Source organism: Bombina bombina, chromosome 7, assembly GCF_027579735.1.
Source record: "Bombina bombina isolate aBomBom1 chromosome 7, aBomBom1.pri, whole genome shotgun sequence".
Classification (NCBI taxonomy): domain Eukaryota; kingdom Metazoa; phylum Chordata; class Amphibia; order Anura; family Bombinatoridae; genus Bombina; species Bombina bombina.
In genome coordinates, this window is record NC_069505.1 from 77321858 (window position 1) to 77343861 (window position 22004).

Consider the following 22004-nt stretch of genomic DNA (forward strand, 5'->3'; position numbering starts at 1 on the left):
TTTTTGTAAGAGTGATCGCATAGGAAATTTCACATTCCGAAATAGAAATATTTAGTTCTCAACCCCAAGCTCTTATCTACCATGGCAAGCCCAACGTACAATCATTTAAGGAGTTAGCATAGTGAAAGGATATAGGTCTGGGTCCCGACTTGCCTTGACACCACCTCTCGTCCTACTTGGTCCTATCTCGTAGAGATGTTTTTGGGAAACCCCTGGCCTTAACAATACTCAGCACTCTATAGCTCTCAAATCTGAACCATATTGGATTTTCACCACTGGGCCAAGCTAATTGGGAAACAGTCGCGAGGACTCCCGACTGGTAAAGGTCAGAGATACATACAATACCTTTACTTTTCCAGAAATCGAAGTGGACCTCAGGAGAGTTCCACAGCAAACCCCTCAGACTCTGAATAGGGGAAGGATAAGGTGCGACACCCAGCCTATGTCTGAGATCATGCCAAATGTGTATAGAATGGCTGACAATGGGATTGTCAACCTGGGCGGAAAGATTCACATGTTTAGGGACCCAAATGGCATCCCTCAAGTCCAAGCCTATGGGTAAGGCTAGCTGCTCCAATTTATACCAGCCTGGTCTATCAACTGCCAATCCCCACGCAGAAATATGCGTAAGCCTTGCCGCTTCATAATAGAGGTAAATGTTGGGAATGCAATACCGCCTTTGGAAAGTGGCCTCTGTAAGTTTTGATATGCTATTCTCTGGATTTTATTCCTCCAAACATAATGAAGAAAAATTCTGTGTATCTGTTGAAAGATTCGGTAAGGCACATTAAGCGGGAGGCATCGGAAGAGATACAAAGCCTTCGGGAGGAGCGACATCTTAAGTGTGGCAACTTGCCCTAGCCATGATATTTCCCGGTGATCCCATGCCGTTGTCAAGGTTCTAATATCAGCCAGTAGTTTATCAAAGTTAAGTTTAAGCATGGTATCCACATTACCGCTTAGCATCACCCCTAGGTGGGTTAAATATTCTGTAGACCACTGAAAATCAAATTTTTCCTGTAAGATAAGCAAACGGTCCGCCGGGAGGTTCATTGCATAGGCTTCGGTTTTTGCGACATCAGATTTGTAATAGCTGAGATTACTAAACTTCTCAATTAGGCAAAAAACAGCCGGAATCGAAGACTCTGGTTTAGTCAGCAGCAAGGTCACGTCATCCGCGAAGAGAGTGATTTTCTCCTCATGGGTCGAGTACGTAATACCAGTAATCTGATCTGATTGTCGGATCGCTTGGGCAAATGGTTCCATTACCAGAGAAAAGATTAGAGGGGAGAGGGGGCACCCTTGTCTGGTGCCATTTGAGATACCTATTTCTGGTGAGCAAAAACCTGGAACTCTAATTCGCGCATGGGGGGATGAGTAAAGAACCCGGATGGCCAAAATGATTTGCGGCAGGAAATTGAATGCCCTAAGGACTTCCCAGATGTACTCCCACCGGACCCTGTCAAAGGCCTTTTCGGCGTCAAGAGACAGGGCTACCAGTGGGGTCTTTTTTTTTTTTAAACAAGCTTTATTAGTGAACATTCATAGATCCACAACAAAAGTGCAATACAGTAACATGGCAAGGTTACATCTCACATAGCATTGTATTTAACGTACATTTGCACTATAATGACAAAAGTCCAACTTAGGCTATCAGTAATTTGCTTCTTGATGTCATATTTGCTAAGTTTTACCTAGATTATACCTTATTTAGAATATGGCCGAGCCAATGTTTTCCATGACCCAGCTCAATAAATAGAACCAATGAAATGTCCACACGCATTACTCTTTAGAGCATTCCATGAAGAAAAAGTAGAAGAAGGGGAAGAGAAACAGGAGGATGAACAACTAGAGGGTACAGAGAGAGAGAGGAGGGGAGAAAAAAAAAAACCAGACCAGTACACAATCCGATTCACCTCAAGACCAAATCCTCTGTTATTATCAGTATTTTATGTATCTTTGCCTTCCCATAATAGTACCATGTATTCGTGTATTTCCATTTTACCTGACCTCATGTAGTGGTATCTTTCCAGCAGATCCCAGACCCCAGCCCTCCACTCCCCCAGAGTCGGCACCCGCTGGGACTTCCAATGCCTCGGTATGAGGCTATTTGCACAGTTCAAAAACAAGAGGAACAAATTCCGTTTTGGATCCTCAATGATTCTTGGAATTTCATGATAGATAAGATACTTGGGGTCCGGGGGCAGGATCATTTTCAGAAGCCTGCCCGCTTCACCAAACACCTCCTCTCAAAAGGGTCGTATATGCGGACACCTCCACCACAAGTGCATTAGCATGCCCTCCTCTCCACAGCCTCTCCAGCACTCCCCACCCAAGTGATGATATATCTTCCGCAACCGCTGTGGCGTCATGTACCACCTACTTAGGAATTTAAAATGCATTTCCTGAAGTCGTATTGACACCGATGCTTTTTTTTCGCTTTGTTGAAAATAGATCGCCAGGCCTGCATATCAATCTCCAGTCCCAGCTCTCTATGCCACATAGCCACATAAGAAGGTCTAGTTTCTCCGTCTCCCTCCATAAGCAGTGTATATAGTAAGGAGACCAGATGGCGCGGGATAGTTGATGAGGTACAAAGTTCCTCGAATAGGGTTTTCTGCCTGGTCAATTGATCTCTATTTCGCGCTTTAATGAAGAAGTGTGTTAACTGCGCCACTTTAAACCATGAAGAGAACAGCGCTGGATTCCAAGCAGCCAGTTCTTCCTGCGGCTTAAGTTTGGTGTGATCAATTACATTGGAAATGGCTACCTCTGAAAGGGAGTAGGAAGACCCAGAGGAATATCTTTTATTTGCTATTCCATTATCTGGGTTTTCCCATATAGGGGTAACTGGAGCTGCAGCTGAGGAGATGTAGTTTTTAGTTTTAATAAGCTTATCCCAGACATGGAATACGTTTTGTAGCAGAGGGTAGTGCAAAATGCATTTTGGGCGATGATCAGCACTTATCCACGCCAGTGAGCCAACATTACCCCTCTGGAGGATCTCCCTGTCCAACCCAATCCAGGCCTTATCCATTGAACTGTGACACCATACAACGATTCGCTGTAGGATCATTGCTCTATGGTATTCAATAAGCAATGGCACTCCCACTCCCCCTCCATTTCTAGGAAGGTACATTGTCTTATTGCTAATTCTGGGCCTCAGGTCGTTCCATATATAAGATTCTATTAGCATTTGTACTTGATGTATCAAGTGTTCAGCTGATGCCAATGGAATAGTCTGAATATTGTAAAACATTCTAGGTAGCACATTCATTTTAGCTACATTTATCCTCCCCATCCATGAGATGGTTTTGTTTTTCCATGACTTCAGATCCCCTGCGATAGCGTCTCTGATATTTTTATAGTTGGTATTCACTATCTCCCCCAATGAAGGAGCAAGCCAAATGCCAAGATATTTCAGATGCTTTGTGGTGATTTTTAGAGGACACTCACGATTTTGAGCATCGTACTCTTCGCGTGGCATAGAAATGTTTAGGATTTCTAATTTCAAAAGATTGAGCAGGAAGTCTGAGACCCGTCCGTACTCATTAATCTCCGCAAGCACCGCCTTCAAGGAGGCACCATTATCCGCAAGAGTCAGCAGCACGTCGTCCGCATACATTATTAATTTATGTTCTACTTCGCCGACCCGAAATCCACGAACAGCAGTATTAGCTCTTATCTTACAAGCCAAAGCCTCCATAACTAGGGCGAACAGCAGGGGAGAGAGCGGGCACCCCTGCCTTGTTCCATTAGAGATCGAAAAGGGCGCGGAGAGCATACAATTAACCCTGACACGTGCACTTGGGCCAGAATACAAAGAAAATACCCCATTGATAAAACGTGGACCAAGACCCACCTTCATCAAAGTATGGCGCATAAAAGACCAGTTAACCCGGTCGAAAGCCTTTTCCGCGTCCGTCGATACAAGGACCAACGGCGCGGAATTGACCTGGGCTGCAGAAATCAGCTGAAGGACCCGAAGAGTGTTATCTCGTGCCTCTCTCGCAGGAATAAAGCCTGCCTGGTCCGTTGATATCAATCTTGGTAGGTGCTTCTTAAGTCGGTTCGCTATGACTTTCGCCAGTATCTTAACATCCGCGTTAAGAAGATAAATTGGCCTGTAACTGCCTGTTTGTGTTGCCGGTTTATCCGGCTTAGGAAAAACTGCGTTAAAGGCCTCTAGCATCGGTCGAGGTAAAACTGGGTCAGTAGCCAGTCGATTAAACAATTGGAGTAAACGAGGCACCAGGATATTCGCAAAGATTTTGTAATAACGAGCCCCGATTCCATCAGGGCCCGGGCTTTTACCAACCTGGAGGCTTTTAATAGCCACTGTGATCTCCTCCGCAACAAACAGAGCCTCCAGTTGCTCTGTTTCGTCCTCCAATAATCGCGGTAAATCAATCCCTTCCAAGTAGTCAATGACCTCCTGCACAGGAATCTGATTAACACAGTGCTCTCCCCGTGCCGCATCGCTCAGGTGAATGTTATAGAGGGATTCATAGAATCTCCCAAAGGTGTTAGCAATTGATTGCCCATCTTTGTGTACCTCTCCGTGATCGTCTATTAGTTCAAAGACATAGGAGTTTAGCCTTTTTCATGCCAAGGCACGAGCCAGGAGCCTCCCCGCCTTTTTACCTTGCTCAAAGAACTTCTGCCTCAAAATGAGTGTTTTTTTGTGTTGCTCGTCTTGCAAGTACCTCAGCAAAGCCGATCGAGCTTCAACCAGTTCCTCTCGTAGCACATGATCACTAGGGCTAAACTTGTGCGCTGCTTCTTTCTGAGTCACCTGAGCTAACAGGGTTGTATATAATTCTCTTTTAGCTCTGCGCATCTTAGCACTGTGCCTCATTAAAATGTCCCAAAGTGCACATTTGTTAGCCTCCCAGACAGTGAAACTGTCTACTTGATCATCTGTATTTAGACGAAAGTATTCCTCTAAACGAGTATGCAGTTCTTGAGTCAGTAGTTGATCATTCAAGAGAAACTCGTCCAATCTCCAAATATAAGGAGTTATTGGAGAGTCAGGCCAATCTATGGTGCATCTAACCAGAGCATGATCCGACCACGTGATCAAATTGATACTACTGCCGGTTGTGACTGCTAAACCCGCGGAGTCCGCAAATAGATAACCTATCCTCGTATATTTCCTATGAGGATGTGAATAAAATGTAAAGTTTTTAGTTAAAGGGTGGAAAGTGCGCCACACATCATGTACCACGAGGTCTGTGAGAGATTTAGTAAGATGTTTAATTACTTTGTGAGGGGCGCTGGAGAGACCATCAGAAATATCCAAAACCGGGTCCAATGACACATTAAAGTCACCGCCCAGAAAAAGAGTGCCTTTCTGTGTTTCCAAGATCTTAAGCATAAGTTTTTTTAAAAATATGTCTTGGGCTCTGTTCGGGAGATAGAGGTTGGCCAGGGTCAAGGGTCTGCCATATAATGTGCCAGTCAAGAGTAGATACCTACCATCTGGGTCTCTAAATGTTTGGTCTACCTGAAAAGGGACTGTGGGGCGGAATAGAATTCCCACTCCATTCTTTTTTGATGCGCCTGAGGCAAAGTATGCTACTTGATACTGTCTATTAAACCATTTTGGCTCTCTTAGTTTAGAGAAGTGTGTCTCCTGGATAAACACTATATCACTCCCCATCCGATGTAAGTCACGGGTAACTATAGCTCTTTTCCCTGGGCTATTAAAGCCCTTGACGTTTACGGTAACTAGTTCAATAGTGTGTCTCCTGATCTGTGACTGTAATTTGGCCATCTGTAATTTGAGAAAAAAAAAAGAAAAGAAAAAACAACGGAGGAAGGGGGGGGGCGGGGAGAGAGAGAAAAGGAAGAGTAAGTAAAAGATTAATTAAGTAGAATATCCAGTGACAATGGTAGAGACAATAGTCACAAACAAAAACGGGTTAGGTACAGGGTAGGTAGGAATTACAGGGGTGAAGAGGAAGGGAAAGAAGAGGGTGTCAGAGGCTTGGTACAGGCCGGGACTACAAGAGGGGGGATCACCTTTCCCGGAGAGAATAGAAAGGCTGGATTTTAGGGTGAAAAGTGTAGTTTCCAAACCAGAGGGAAACTATAGATATTACTCAACTGGAGGTAGTAACCTCATTACTCTTACAAGTACAAAATCAACAGAAAAATAAACTTTGTAGGTAAGAAAGACCCAGAAAAAACATTAGAATGTTAATATTAGAACCAAATATTCGTACAATAAAACCACAAAAGCTCAAAACAGTCCCCCCACCCTCCCCCGGAATCAATAACTTATAGGGAGCTCTTCTCCCATAAACTTATTAAGTTGCATGTATTGCAAGATAGGCAGAGAACCTATAAGGCTAATGGGTAAGTTGTTCTCTGTCCTCCTAGACCATGAAAGCCACTCGTATTCCGTCATCCTATTCCCACCTGTGGCAAACTGGGCTAGCATTCCTTAGATGCATAGTAATACATGGACATACGAATCATAATGTTTCAATAATTCCCGTATATCCCCTACCCTTCAACCATCCCCCCCCTATGTCCTCTAAAGAAAGCGTAAAGCAATAACATCCGCTTATATAAAACTAAATATTATGCATTTGCCGTAGTATCGTAATACATCTAGACATTAGCTGGTATCATATTTTTTAAGGACATCCTGCTGTGAAGGTAAGGTATATATACAGGGAGTGCAGAATTATTAGGCAAGTTGTATTTTTGAGGATTAATTTTATTATTGAACAACAACCATGTTCTCAATGAACCAAAAAAACTCATTAATATCAAAGCTGAATAGTTTTGGAAGTAGTTTTTAGTTTGTTTTTAGTTATAGCTATTTTAGGGGGATATCTGTGTGTGCAGGTGACTATTACTGTGCATAATTATTAGGCAACTTAACAAAAAACAAATATATACCCATTTCAATTATGTATTTTTACCAGTGAAATCAATATAACATCTCAACATTCACAAATATACATTTCTGACATTCAAAAACAAAACAAAAACAAATCAGTGACCAATATAGTCACCTTTCTTTGCAAGGACACTCAAAAGCCTGCCATCCATGGATTCTGTCAGTGTTTTGATCTGTTCACCATCAACATTGCGTGCAGCAGCAACCACAGCCTCCCAGACACTGTTCAGAGAGGTGTACTGTTTTCCCTCCTTGTAAATCTCACATTTGATGATGGACCACAGGTTCTCAATGGGGTTCAGATCAGGTGAACAAGGAGGCCATGTCATTAGATTTTCTTCTTTTATACCCTTTCTTGCCAGCCACGCTGTGGAGTACTTGGACGCGTGTGATGGAGCATTGTCCTGCATGAAAATCATGTTTTTCTTGAAGGATGCAGACTTCTTCCTGTACCACTGCTTGAAGAAGGTGTCTTCCAGAAACTGGCAGTAGGACTGGGAGTTGAGCTTGACTCCATCCTCAACCTGAAAAGGCCCCACAAGCTCATCTTTGATGATACCAGCCCAAACCAGTACTCCACCTCCACCTTGCTGGCGTCTGAGTCGGACTGGAGCTCTCTGCCCTTTACCAATCCAGCCACGGGCCCATGCATCTGGCCCATCAAGACTCACTCTCATTTCATCAGTCCATAAAACCTTAGAAAAATCAGTCTTGAGATAGTTCTTGGCCCAGTCTTGACGTTTCAGCTTGTGTCTCTTGTTCAGTGGTGGTCGTCTTTCAGCCTTTCTTACCTTGGCCATGTCTCTGAGTATTGCACACCTTGTGCTTTTGGGCACTCCAGTGATACTGCAGCTCTGAAATATGGCCAAACTGGTGGCAAGTGGCATCTTGGCAGCTGCACGCTTGACTTTTCTCAGTTCATGGGCAGTTATTTTGCGCCTTGATTTTTCCACACGCTTCTTGCGACCCTGTTTACTATTTTGAATGAAACGCTTGATTGTTCGATAATCACACTTCAGAAGCTTTGCAATTTTAAGAGTGCTGCATCCCTCTGCAAGATATCTCACTATTTTTGACTTTTCTGAGCCTGTCAAGTCCTTCTTTTGACCCATTTTGCCAAAGGAAAGGAAGTTGCCTAATAATTATGCACACCTGATATAGGGTGTTGATGTCATTAGACCACACCCCTTCTCATTACAGAGATGCACATCACCTAATATGCTTAATTGGTAGTAGGCTTTCGAGCCTATACAGCTTGGAGTAAGACAACATGCATAAAGAGGATGATGTGGTCAAAATACTCATTTGCCTAATAATTCTGCACTCCCTGTACATCTAACAGTCTTGCATTGGATATATGAACCAGTTGCTACATAAACAAGTTAGTCTGTGTGTTTACAAGTCTGCATAAAGATCTACCTGTACTCTTAAGGACTGCAGGACCTCCCTTGTATATTCTTTCCTCAAAGATCTGGTCGTTGGCACTAATAGGAGGAAACAAATCAAAAGGCAGGGGGCATCTTTCTCATAAAAGATAAACAATAAATAGAAAATAATCTAAACTATGACATTACATAGATAAACATAACAGCATTTGAAAATTTGAATATGAAAATTAGGCTTCTCAGGCCCAGCAGGGGGATCTCAATTATGAATGTTAAGCATTCCTGCGGTTCAAGATATTAAAGATCAGTCTCTTTCCCTCTCCGCCTCAGGCCTTTGCTGACCAGCTACCACCATGTTTGGAGGGTTAATCTGGATGCCCAGTGCCTGATTAAAAGCGGGGAGGTCAGCGTGTGTTCTGAAGATGGCGGATGCTCCGTTTTTAGACATATTAGGCATGTGGGGAGCCCCCACCTGTATGGGATCTGTTGCTCCTTTAGCCTTAAAGTTATATAGCGAAGGTCTCTCCGCTTTTGAAGAGTGGCCGGACACAAATCATTGAAAACCTGTATTTCCGCCCCTTCAAATTGCAGTGGGTGTCTGTTCCGTGCGTGTCTCAAAATATCTTCTTTGTCCCTGTACGACAGGAGTTTTATGATGATGTCTCTGGGGGTGCCCTGGCTGGAGGTCTGGGTCGGAGCGCCCGGTGTGCCCTTTCCACCTGTATCTCTTCCGCTTCTGGTGAGTTTCTGAGGAATTTAAAAAATTCTTGGATATATTGGTTAATGTCAGGTGGATTCACTGCTTCAGGTACACCACTGAGACGCAGGTTATTTTGCCTGCTCCTATTCTCCAGATCTTCGATTCTGTCAGTCAATGATTGCACTGTAGCTTCTTGTGATTGTATGCAGCTAGCTTGTTGCTGTAGATCTGAGCGCATAATTTCTTGCGCTTCTTCTACCTGCGCCACTTTGCGGTCCACCATCATGATATATTTTTTAATCTCCCCAAACATAAGCTTAACATCTACCATGGCCTCTTTGATGTCATTTTTAGACGACAAAGAGACCATGGTATGCCTGATATCTTCCTTAGTAACATAGCTAGATTGTTCAGGATCTGCACACCATGTTTGCACGGCAGCTGTCTGTTTGCCACTCGCTGGCACTTCCCTGTTTGCACCTGGGGCTGTCTCAGAAGAGATCAGATAGTGTTCCATGTTAGAGGATTGAGACCCTTTAGAGGGTTTTGAGCTTTTCCTAGCAGCCATTTCCAGTTTTAAGGTGATAAGGGGCTCAGTGACCACTTCTATCTTTGCCCCTTTTTTATTTAGTCAGCAGACTTGAAGTATCATGTACAGGAGGCTCTGTCTCAGTATTTAAAACATTTGCATTTGTAAGTACAGTTCTTATGAAAGTCACAAATGAGTAAGCCCCACACCAATCAGCCTGCTATGGCCAGCAATAAAATTAATGTTTTCCCCTTAACACTTATAGGGCAATTTTGTGAACACTGCAAGTTTATATGTGCCACCCGGTTATATCAGCACAGGCAGCTCAGATCTCTCCCTTCTGTGTAAAGGCCAGCAATCACTAAGGGCAGTCTGTGTATTCCAAAAATATCAGCCTTTCACACAGAAAAAAAAAAAGAGAAACAATTCGCTCACCAGGGCTGTAGATCGGGAATCCCCTTCTAATATTGCGGTGGATGTTGTAGCCGTTTCACGCCTCTTGGCTGAATCAGCAGCTGTGTCCCAAGCTGTGTAAGGCCCTCTCCAGTCCTGCTGTTCCGGTCAGTGCGCTGCGGGTATATGAGGCTCCAGTTAGGACAAGCAAGTGGCAGCTGCCCAGCTCGGTCCCTCAGGCCAGTCCGGTATCTCCGACCCCCTACACCAGTGCGGTCCCACTCCTCAGGATCCGGTGCAACAATAAGTTACTTCTGAGATCCCAGCCCCCCTCCTGTCCACGGTTGAGGGTCTAAGGGATCAATATCTGTAGCTACCACCTTCAGAGATATTTTATATAGATTTTATATGGTTCTTAAAAGCTGTGGGTCAATCTAATTCTTCTGTAAGAGCTTTGAGGCTTCAGAGCTCAACTAATGTGTGGCCATCAGCAAGCGTGGCCAGGCTCCGCCCCGTGGGGTCTTTTGTTTAAGAGCATCCGAGAATATCGAGATCAATCGTCTCGTATTGTTTGGTCCTTGACGGCCCTTGGTAAAGCCAATCTGGTCCGTCTGTATAAGGGCAGGTAATAGGTAAACCAGCCTGTTGGCTAGAAGCTTAGAATAAAGCTTAGTGTCGACATTAATTAACGAGATCGGATGATAGCTGCTGCACAGTGTCACGTCCTTATTTGGTTTGGAAATAGTGACAATTGACGCCTCGAGGCTCTCTCTCAGCATTTGGCCATGTGTTTTAATCTCGTTGAAGAGTGGGCCCAACACCGGGATCAATAGCTTCGAAAATCTCTTATAAAAAATGCCGGGGAAACCATCTGGTCCCGGAGCCTTATTATTTTGGAGGTTTTTAAGAAGTAGTGCAATTTCCCTATCACAAAATGGTTCTAGAAGAGTCCCTTTGTCCTCCTCCGAGAGCACAGGAAGATGTTGACTACTAAGGAAATGAGAGATCTCCTCAACTGAGGCCGAACTGGATTGTTCACTTTTGGCTATATTATACAACTTATCATAAAATAGCACAAATACTTTCCCAATATCAGCCAGAGCATATACCTTCTTTCCGTTATGGGTGATGTAAGGTATTCTCGCTGCGGCGACGCGATTCTTGAGTTTGCTGGCCAACAGTGAGTCCACTTTATTGCTTTTATGATATAAAAGCTGCTTAAAGGTGGAAAGAGCTTTTTGGATCCTCTGGAGTTCTAGATCTTTAATCAAACCCCTGAGTCTCTGAATCTCCTCCCTGAGTGTCTGGGAAGGAGCTCTTCTGTTTATAATTTCAGCTGATCTCAAGTCACAATTCAATTTGCCTAGCGGAGCGCTGGCAAGCCGACGTATTTTCGCCACCTTAGAGATACATACTCCTCTTACATAGGCCTTCAAGGCCGCAAATCTAATTTGGTGGGAGGTTTGTCCTTCTCGGTTTTCCTGTAGGAATCTGGTAATATCTTCCTGAAGTCTCAGCAGAAAAGAAGCATCTCTCCACAAAAACCTCGGGAACCTCCAAGATGGTCTCTCACAGGAGGCTTTCGTGCCTTGTATCTGGAATGAGACTGCATCATGGTCAGACCAGACACAGTGGTGTATAGTCGATCTGCTAACATAATTCAAGGTCCATGAACTTACAAAAAAATAATCGAGTTTGGAGTATGACCTATGTGAGGCCAAGAAGTAAGTAAAATCCTTCGAGTCAGGGTGGCATGCCCACCAGACATCAAAGAGAGAGTGTTGGGCTATCAAGTGTTGGAACTTAGGAGCTGCAGAAGTGGAGAAAGAGTCCAGCTTTTTATGAGAAGGGATTCTCTTATCCAGGAGCGGGTCCCAGACTAAATTGAAATCCCCCCCCCCCAGACCATAGCACCCTGTTTTAGTCTACCCACCATGAGGAGGGTCTTTTTCAAGAAAGATATTTGTCCCTGATTAGGGCTATATACATTAACTAGCGTAAACAGTTGATCATTGAACTTACTGATTAAAATGAGAAAGCGCCCTTCCTCATCCCTTTCAACATGTATCAAGTGGAAAGCCACATTTTCGTTAATCAGGATTGAGACACCTCTCGTCTTGTCTTTGTAGGTGGAGTGGAATATTTCCAGAAAATGAGAGAGCTTGAATGTTGGCATGTGGATAGTCGCCTAATGGGTCTCCTGGAGGAAAACCACATCGGGGTTTTGTGACTTGAGAAAATTTCTAAGTAGATTGCGCTTGTTAGGAGAATTCAGCCCCTTCACATTTAGTGTGAGGAAAGTTAAAGTTCGTTTTGTGTGACATTTAACCCCTTAATGACCGGACCATTTTTCAATTTTCTTACCCTTAATGACAATGGCTATTTTTACATTTCTGCAGTGTTTGTGTTTAGCTGTAATTTTCCTCTTACTCATTTACTGTACCCACACATATTATATACCGTTTTTCTCGCCATTAAATGGACTTTCTAAAGATACCATTATTTTCATCATATCTTATAATTTACTATAAAAAAAATACAAAATATGAGGAAAAAATGGAAAAAAAACACACTTTTTCTAACTTTGACCCCCAAAATCTGTTACATATCTACAACCACCAAAAAACACCCATTCTAAATAGTTTCTAAATTTTGTCCTGAGTTTAGAAATACCCAATGTTTACATGTTCTTTTTTTTTTTTGCAAGTTATAGGGCAAAAAATACAAGTAGCACTTTGCTATTTCCAAACCCCTTTTTTTCAAAATTAGCGCTAGTTACATTGGAACATTGATATCTTTCAGGAATCCCTGAATATCCCTTGACAAGTATATATTTTTATTTAGAAGACATTCCAAAGTATTGATCTAGGCCCATTTTAGTATATTTCATGCCACCATTTCACCGCCAAATGCGATCAAATAAAAAAAATTGTTGACTTTTTCACAAACTTTAGGATTCTCGCTGAATTTATTTACAAACATCTTGTGCAATTATGGCATAAATGGTTGTAAATGCTTCTCTGGGATCCCCTTTGTTCAGAAATAGCAGACATATATGGCTTTGGCATTGCTTTTTGGTAATAATAAGGCCTTTAAATGCTGCTGCGCACCACACTTGTAATATGCCCAGCAGTTAAGGGGTTAATTAGGTAGCTTGTAGGGTTAATATTTATCTTTAGTGTAGAGATCAGCCTCCCACCTGACACATCCCACCCCCTGATCCCCCCCTGACCTCCCTCAAACAGCACTCTTCCCTCCCCCACCTCACAATTGTCACCGCCATCTTAAGTACTGGCAGAAAGTCTGCCAGTACTGAAATAAAAATCATTTATTATTTTTTTTTATTTTTTTTTCTTCATACTGTCTGCAGTCTGCATCCCCCCTTACCGCACAACCTCCCTGATCCCCCCATACATCTCTCTAACCCCCCCTCTACCTATTTGTCGCCATCTTGGGTACTGGCAGCTGTCTGCCAGTACCCAATTTGCCCCCAAAAATAGTTTTTTTTTTTACTTTTTTAGATTAAAAATTTGTTTTCTGTAGTGTAGCTGCCCCCCCTTAAAACATCTACATCCCTCCCCTCCCAGATCACTTACTAAACAAGAAGATCCCCATGCATCTGCATTGATTATATATTTTTTTTTTTCATTTTGTTCCGGCCCCCGCCCACCCCCGCCGCAACCGCCGAAATTGCCATTCATGATCGGGAGTTAGCCTAATATGGAGCATATCCTTACCGCTCCACAAACAAGATGCTCCCACCCGCCAACGAATGTATGATCGCCATAGTACAATGCAGAGAGGGCCACAAAGTGGCCCTCTCTGCATCGGTGGGTAAAATAAGGGATTGCAGTGATGCCTCAATATTGAGGCATCACTACAATCCCTTGTAAGCAGCTGGAAGCGATCATGATCGCTTCCAGCGCTTCTAACAACAGAGGACGTACCAGGTACGTCAATTGTCATTAAGGGAATGTTTTTCTATGACGTACCTGGTAAGTCCTCTGTCATTAAGGGGTTAAAAAAAAAAAAAAAGGGTGAGAAAGAAAGGAGAGAAAGGAGGAAGGGAAGGGAGGGCAAAATTTAGATAGAGAGGGAGATGTGCAGTCTGTAAGATGGTCACTCAAATGGCTTGGGTGACTAAAATCTAGAACTATTACTAGTTATCTGACCAAACCTAGAGACTATTATGTGAAAAAGAGAAATGGAAAAATGGAATCTGTGTTCAGGTGTTTACAATGTAAACTACATTTTCAGGGGGGGTGGAAACAGGATGGTAAAGTTTCCTTAAATTATGGAAAGTCAGCCGGAGTAACCAGCGGTCATAGGGGTACTAATTGGAATCAAAGTTAAATTGCCTAAACAGAAACTACCTATGGGCAAAAATACAAAGGGGAGAAGGGGGAGGGGGGGAGAGGAGCATAAGCAGGCCTACCCTGTCATATAACTCTATAAAATAGGAACCAAAAACGTGTCTAGGTGTAATTAGCTCACTTAAAGGGATTACTATACTCAAACAACCTGATGCTCAAAAGGACGACTTTGTCAGAACCGAGGGTCGTCTTGGACAGGTTACTCTCTGGCCATAGCCCTCTGTAGGTCCTAATGTGGCATTACAATATAGCTAAACATATAACTTGAATGAACATATGTGAACACATAAGGGCTCAGAGGAGGGGCCTCCCTTCTATGTCGGTTTAACTAAAATAAATCAGCGTACAAAGACCTGTAAGAAAAAAAAAACAATGGTATACAGTACCATAGCAAACCATACATTAGGGCAATAACATTTTTGCTCAGGACCACAATGATGAACATTGACGCAACAGCGATTGTCTTATGCACGATATATGATATTGATTCCTGGAGAATCCCATCTAGTCTGTCTCATCACACAGCCTCCATATAGCTTAAATCCGCTGTGGCTCAGTCTGGGGAAAACTTCCCTTTAAATTCCATGGCCTGCCGTGGTGATGAAGCAGAGCAGTACACAAATTTATTGTACCATTATAATTCGAGGTAATCATTAACCCTCAGACACTTATATCAAGTTCCCAACACTCTGGGTCAATGTATAACATAGCAAATGAAACATTATAACAATAACATTCACATTTGAAATTCCAATTATATGTATTGAAACACATGGGAGCTCAAAGGGAGAGCCCCCCTTTAATGTCAGTCAAACTAAAATAAGACAGTGTATAAAAACCTGTAGGAAAAGAGCAATAATATACAGCAATGTAGCATACAATACAGTAGGGCATTAACATTCTTGCTCAGGACCACCATGATAAACATTGAAGCAGCAGCAACTGACCTATGTACGCTATATGACACAGGTTCCTGAAGGATCCCATCTGGTCTGTCTCATCACACAGCCTCCATATAGCTTAAATCAGCCGTGGCGCAGTCTGGGGAAGACTCTCCTTTAGATTCCATGGCATGCCATGGTGATGAAGCAGAGCAGTACACAAATTTACTGTACCATTATAATTCAGTATAATCATTGACCCACAGATACTTATAACACGTCTCCAAAACATTGGGTCAAAGTATAACCTAGCGGTTGATACATTAGAACAATAACATTCACACTCAAGATTCAAAATATAAATGTTGAAACAACAACAAGTAACTAATACAGGCTATACGTGAAAGTGTCTAATCTTGTCTGCCTCATCACATAGCTTCCGTACTTCATGAAGGAGCCACAGCTCAGTCTGGGGAAAACTCCCCTTTAGACTCAATGTTGTGCCGTGGTGGCGGAGCAGAACAGAGAATACACCACCCAAATCTTAATACCATACTTAGTGTCTCTAGAAATTGTGCGCAAGAAATCACTTTACCATTAGAGTTCAACCTTGACATTTACCCTAAGATACTTAAAAAAATGTTGGTCTGGACTCATATTGTTCTTGGGTCATGTCTCTATGCACATTATTTCCAGAAGGCAAAACAAAGCCTTAACATATGGACTAGACAAACCAGTGGTTATATATAGAAGTCCAGGGGAGTATTCTACCTCCAGGCAGAAATAGTCTAGAATAGATTATACAAACCTGCAAGGGAAAAACATCAGGGTTAAACACAATCCTCCCCTCCCTAAATCAAAGTACTTATCATCTTGGGCCAATCAATCACTCAGGGTCCAGGGTAGGTGTTGCAGATGAAGGCAGACCAGCAGAAGATGGTGACTCAGAGCTTGGTGTAAGACTTTGAGTAGGAGACATAAGCCTGGGGTTGGGTGGTCTTTATGGTAGAGGATGCCACTCAGAGGCAGATGTGTTAAAAGTGGCCTGCAGACTGAGCGGAACCCCCAATGGGGTTGCAGAGGGTTTCACAACTGGGGATGAATGTCGGGCTCTGGTCCCTGGCGTGTGGAGTATGTCCCATTCCTTGAGATATTGTTGGGCTCTATCTGGGGTATTGGCTGCAAAGAGATGTCCATCTTTGTGAATAAGGAGCTTGGTTGGATAGCCCCATCTATATTTAATTCCATGTTGCCGGAGAACCTTTGTGGTTTCCCGGAATGTGGCTCTTTTTTGGATAGTAAACTGTGAGAGGTCAGGAAAAACTTTGATGTTCTGGAATCGGTCATGCAAAGTAGGAATAGAAAACATTGCTTTCGCTATCTGTTCCTTATATGTAAAAAAATGAAAGCGGGCAATCACATCTATAGGTTTTTCAGGTGGGACATTATGCCCTCTGGGCAGTCTATAGACTCTATCCAGTAGGTTTTCACTGGGGTGCTGCGGCGTCTTGAGGAGGCCACAAAATTCAGTTAGGAAGGGCTCCAAGTCTGAAACGGAGACCTCTTCAGGGATCCCTCGAAATCTGAGGTTGTTTCGACGGGAGCGAACTTCTATGTCCGCCATCTTGGCCTTCACTGAATCATGCATATCAACCACTATATGGGAGTGATTTGATAGGTTGACCTGCTCTACCGCCAAATCCTCCTGCTTCTGCTCCAGAACTTCAACTCTCTCACTTATTGTTCCGATATCTTTCCTGAGGTCTGCTATCGAACTCTTGAAGGTTTTAGTAAGAGAATCTTGTAGGTTAGTAATTTTCTGAGTAATTGTACTGACAATTTTGGACGCCATAGTGGATGGAAGGTCACAAGCTGTCTGAGAGTAATGATCCAACAAATCTCTCTCTAATGGGGAATGTAGGTTAGAATCTTCTGAGCCTGTCTGTTTGTCCAGCTGGGATTTAGGTTTAAAATGGTCTGACATAGACTTTTTATATTCCGCTTGGTTTACAGTCTTTCTTCTAGATCCCTGCGGCATGATAGGATGGCAACTTCGGCCTGATCCCAACTCAAGTGATATGGAATAGGTACAGCTAGGAGTGAATGAAAGCCCAAGACAATATTATTTGCCCAGTATAGGAGCTTAGGACATAGCAGAATTGAAGAGGGGCAAAACCCCCCTATCTTTCCCCCGACCGCTAGGTTAGGTAGATGTTTACATAATTACATTATTGTGAATTCACCGATAAAAAGAGGCTCAGAATAGCACTTGACAATGATTACTATTGCCAATAACTCTCTCCTGTACCAGAGAACAAAACAGGGCTGCACTCAGGAAAACACAGTCAATTGCGGCTGTTAAAGGGATGAATAAAGACAATTTAATCTTTAAAAATTCTAGAAACTTTTCAATTAGTTATATGACCCCAGTGTCTATCACTCATAAAAGATACAGTATACCACAATATAAAATCAACATTAAATCCCGTAACAAACAATTAATTTTCTGCAATGTCACACTAATGATAGTTGATTAAAAAAGTCCTGCTTATGCCATAGATATCAGTGATTGCTTGAGATAAAAAGTTCCAATTTAGAACAGCACCAATGACCTTTACTAGGTTGTTAAGTTTAGTGTATGGGCAAACTGTTCCAAATGTCAATCCCACTTCTAGATGTTACCTTAACCCGTGTGGGTCTTAAAGATTAGTACAGTTGTCTCACTCACCGGTTGCGGTATTGTTAAGTTACCTCAGCCCTCTGTGTGTATGCCGGTCGTAAGACTGCTCTACTTGTGGATCTCACTCACACTTACTGCTGAGAGCTCCTACTCATTCAGGTCGACTCGTTCTAATAAAATTTTCCTTTTATATTTATATATATTCTTTTTGCCTATTAGAATTAATATATTTCAACCCTAATTTTAACAACTTCAATATTATATATTATTTATTATCTATTAATTTCTATTAGTGGCCGTATAGTACTAGGATATGTCCAAATGCATCTGTGTTGTCTAAGATATTTTAGATTTGAGTTAAGTTGTGTATGTTAAAATACATTGGTAAATTTGTTTTCAATATATGCATTTATTGTAGGATATATTGGTTTTTAATATACAATTTACCACTTTTGAAGTATTTGAGAATTAATTTATTATCTTGGATGATACATTAAATTAGCAATATAATGTAAATGTATTCCTTTCTGTAACAATACACATGCCATGAAAGAATCTGTAGAGTAAAGGGATAAACGGATACCCTTTAAATAGAAGGAGATTAGTAATGGACAACTTGACAAAGGCTTTCTATGAGCTGAAACGTGTAGATATCCAATACTATCGACAGGACATACCCCTTTGACAGGGATCCATCTCAACCAAAGAGGACTCCCATAACTGCGACATAAAAAGAAAAATTGGAAGTGTTAGCGGTAGGAGTCTGAAGTTCTAGGCATCTGTTGCCAAAGTTGACCCAGTAAAGATCATTGGGGCTGTTGTAAATTGGAACATTTTATATCCAGCAATCACTGATATCTATGGCATGAGCAGGACTTTTTAAATCAACTATCAGTGTGACATTTGCACCAAATGAATTGTTTGTTACAGGATTCAATGTTGATTTTATATTGTGGTATACTGTATCTTTTATGAGTGACAGACACCGGTGTCATATAACTGATTGTAAATTGTATAGCATTTTTAAAGATTAAATTGTCTTTATTTTGTATAAAACAGATTGGCTTAATTTCATTTCATTTTATTGTTTTTTTAACTTCCTTGCTATCTTGGATTTTCATGTGTAACTTCAAGTAATTGTTTATACATTTACAATATGTTAATAGTAAAATTATTCACTATGCAGTCACCATCAATTTGGAATCAGTAACCTGCCATCTTTAACATTCACATTAGCTGTGCATATTTTGGTTTAGTATAGTTGAGTTGAAAGTCCATGAAAACACCCATTGAAAATCATGAAATATTAAAATATTCCACAAAAAGCCTGGAAAAACAAACAAACAAAAAAAAAAACTTCTAATGTTTGCATGTTCACCCAGTCTAAGGACAAGATTACAAGTGGAGAGCAAAATATTGCTTTCAAGAAACCGATATTAGCGCTCCACTTTTTAATACCAGCACACGATATTGTGCGCTGGTATTACAAGTCAATCACAATGCGAATATAGGAAGCATTGCGCTCATGAGAGAGCGCTTCTATAGGCTCCTATGGGAGCCACGTTTTGATGCCGTCAAAGACGGCATCAGAACCTCGCGCAGCGAAGGGGTAAGTAGCACAGCACTGCCAGCATATTTTTAAATATATAAATGTATATGACTATATTCATATATATTCATGTGTGTATATGTTTATATACACATATTAACACATAAATATATATGTATATAACCATATACATATATATTAATTGGGAACACACAGTTCCCATAGACTGCAATATAAAGGCACTTTTCACACCACTTCCACCAACTTTAGACCTCTATTTTGAGGACATTTCCAGCACTTTTAAAAAAATAAACCAGAGATCGGATCTCTGGTTAATTTTTTGAGCGCTAATTGCCACTTGTAATGGCTGGTTAATTATCTCGCTCCCACAAACTGGCAATTTTGCCTGTTTGCGGGAGCACGATAATTTAGTGTTCCACTTGTAATAGAGCCCATAGTGTGTAAGGAAGTCAGATTACCCTATTATATAGCATTTAAGATTCAAACAACTTTATTAAAACAAACACTTTTTAGGTATAAATTATAAAAAGCAGACAAAATAAATAATTTATGTAAATTGCTTTTACTATATAATTGATGTACCTTCATTAATTCACTGTCAAGAAGCAACTGTACCCGAGTTTATTGTAGTGTATAAAATAATTAAATTATGTTCACTCATTTATTTATATATGAGCATGAGATAACTTCCCACTAGATAATTATTTTGTACATGTTAACCCCATTAATTCATTATTCTTGATTAAGGTCTGTGTCATTGACCCACTTAATGTATAAGGAGAATCTGAAATCTTGTAAATTTTTTAAGTAATAATGTTTTGCTCTTTCGATGAATTTCTACAACAATAATTTCATAGCTAATATGCTGCAGCCTTGACAAAGCCAATATGTTAATAATAAAATTAGCATCATTATTTATTCATTCTGAGCTAACAGATTCTGTAACACAGTACAGAACAAGAGACTGAACAAATCTAAACTAATATAATAAACATTTAATTCATAGGTGAGATGAAGGTCAATCCACTCCACATTATTTGTCTCAGCAACCTTCTCCTTGACCTCAGTAAATATAAGTAGCCTTCTCTTTGTTTATAGTAAATTTCTCATTGTCTATAGTAAATGTATTCTTGTCCACATTAACTCCTTCCCTCTCTTTGCTCTTAGGAGTTGTCTCCTTGTTCTCTATAGCCTTGTCCTTTATGTTAGTAGTCATCACCATGTTCTCTGCAGCTAATTCATTGTTCCCAGTAGCCTTCTCCTTGATCTCAGTAGTCCTCTTTGTGTATCTGTAGCTCTAGTCTTGTTCTTTGTTGCCCTCTTCATGTCCCCAGACTCCCTCTATGGTTATGTGATACCCTCTCAAGTCCTCTTATTCTTCTCAGATGCCCTCATGTTGTTCTCTGTATCCCTCTTCTTGATCTTTGTACCCTCTTCTTGATCTTTTTACCCTCTTCTTGATCTCTGTAATCCTCTTTTTGTGCTCAGTTCCCTTCTTCTCATTCTTAAAACACTTCCCCATGTACCTGTCATCCATTGATTTTGATCAGTAACCTATTTCTTGTCTTTGTTATCTCGTTTCTTTGTCCTCAGAAATCACTCTCATTGACTCTAGAGACAGTGGGGCATATGTATCAAGCAGTTATGAAGCAGCGGACACAAAGACTGCTGCTCCATAACCTGTCCGCCTGCTCAGAGCAGGCGGACAGACATCGCCACAATACAACCCGATCGAGTACGATCAGGTTGATTTACATCCCCCTGCTGGCGGCCTATTGGCCGCGAGTCTGCAGGGGGCAGCGTTGCACCAGCAGCTCTTGTGAGCTGCTGGTGCAATGCTGAATACGGCGAGCGTATTGCTCGCCGTATTCAGCGAGGTCTGGCGGACCTGATCCGCAGTGTCGCATCAGGTTCGCCAGACCTTGATACATATGCCCCAGTGTTTTCATACTCAGTAATTTGGCTTCTAGTAGGGATGTGCATTTGGAACATGTTATTAAAATGAATGCCGAAAATGTCCGCTGCCGGCAGCTTTAGGCAATTTTTGGAGCCGGCTTTCTTCTTGTGAAAGTGTAACACACTAACACCTGGATTTGCACTTATCTTAGTGTTTTGCACTTTCACAAGAAAAACTCCGGCTCCAAGAATAGCTTAGTGGTGCTGGTGGTGGCCATATTTGGCATTTGTTTCATAATGAATGTTCTGAATGCACATCTGTAGCTGCTAATCTTCAAACACCTTTTCCTTATTTTCAACACAACTTACATTGTTTTCAGAAATTATTTACTTGATCTCAGTAACTCATATCCTCATTCTAAGTAAATTTATTTTCATTGTGTTAAGTAACCATTTGTTTAATCCACATTAACGCTTTGTCATCCTTAGTTTAAGAGACAATAAACTCATTGACCCTCTATATGTTCCCCGTAACCTAGATATTGTAATTAGTGGCTTGTCTTCTGTAGCCACTATACTCATCCCCAGGGAACCCTACATTGTCTATAGTAAACTTCTCCTCAATCTGCATTAATCCCTTCCTTTGGCCTAGTTTTGGAGTTTGGCGGTAGCCGTGAAAACCAG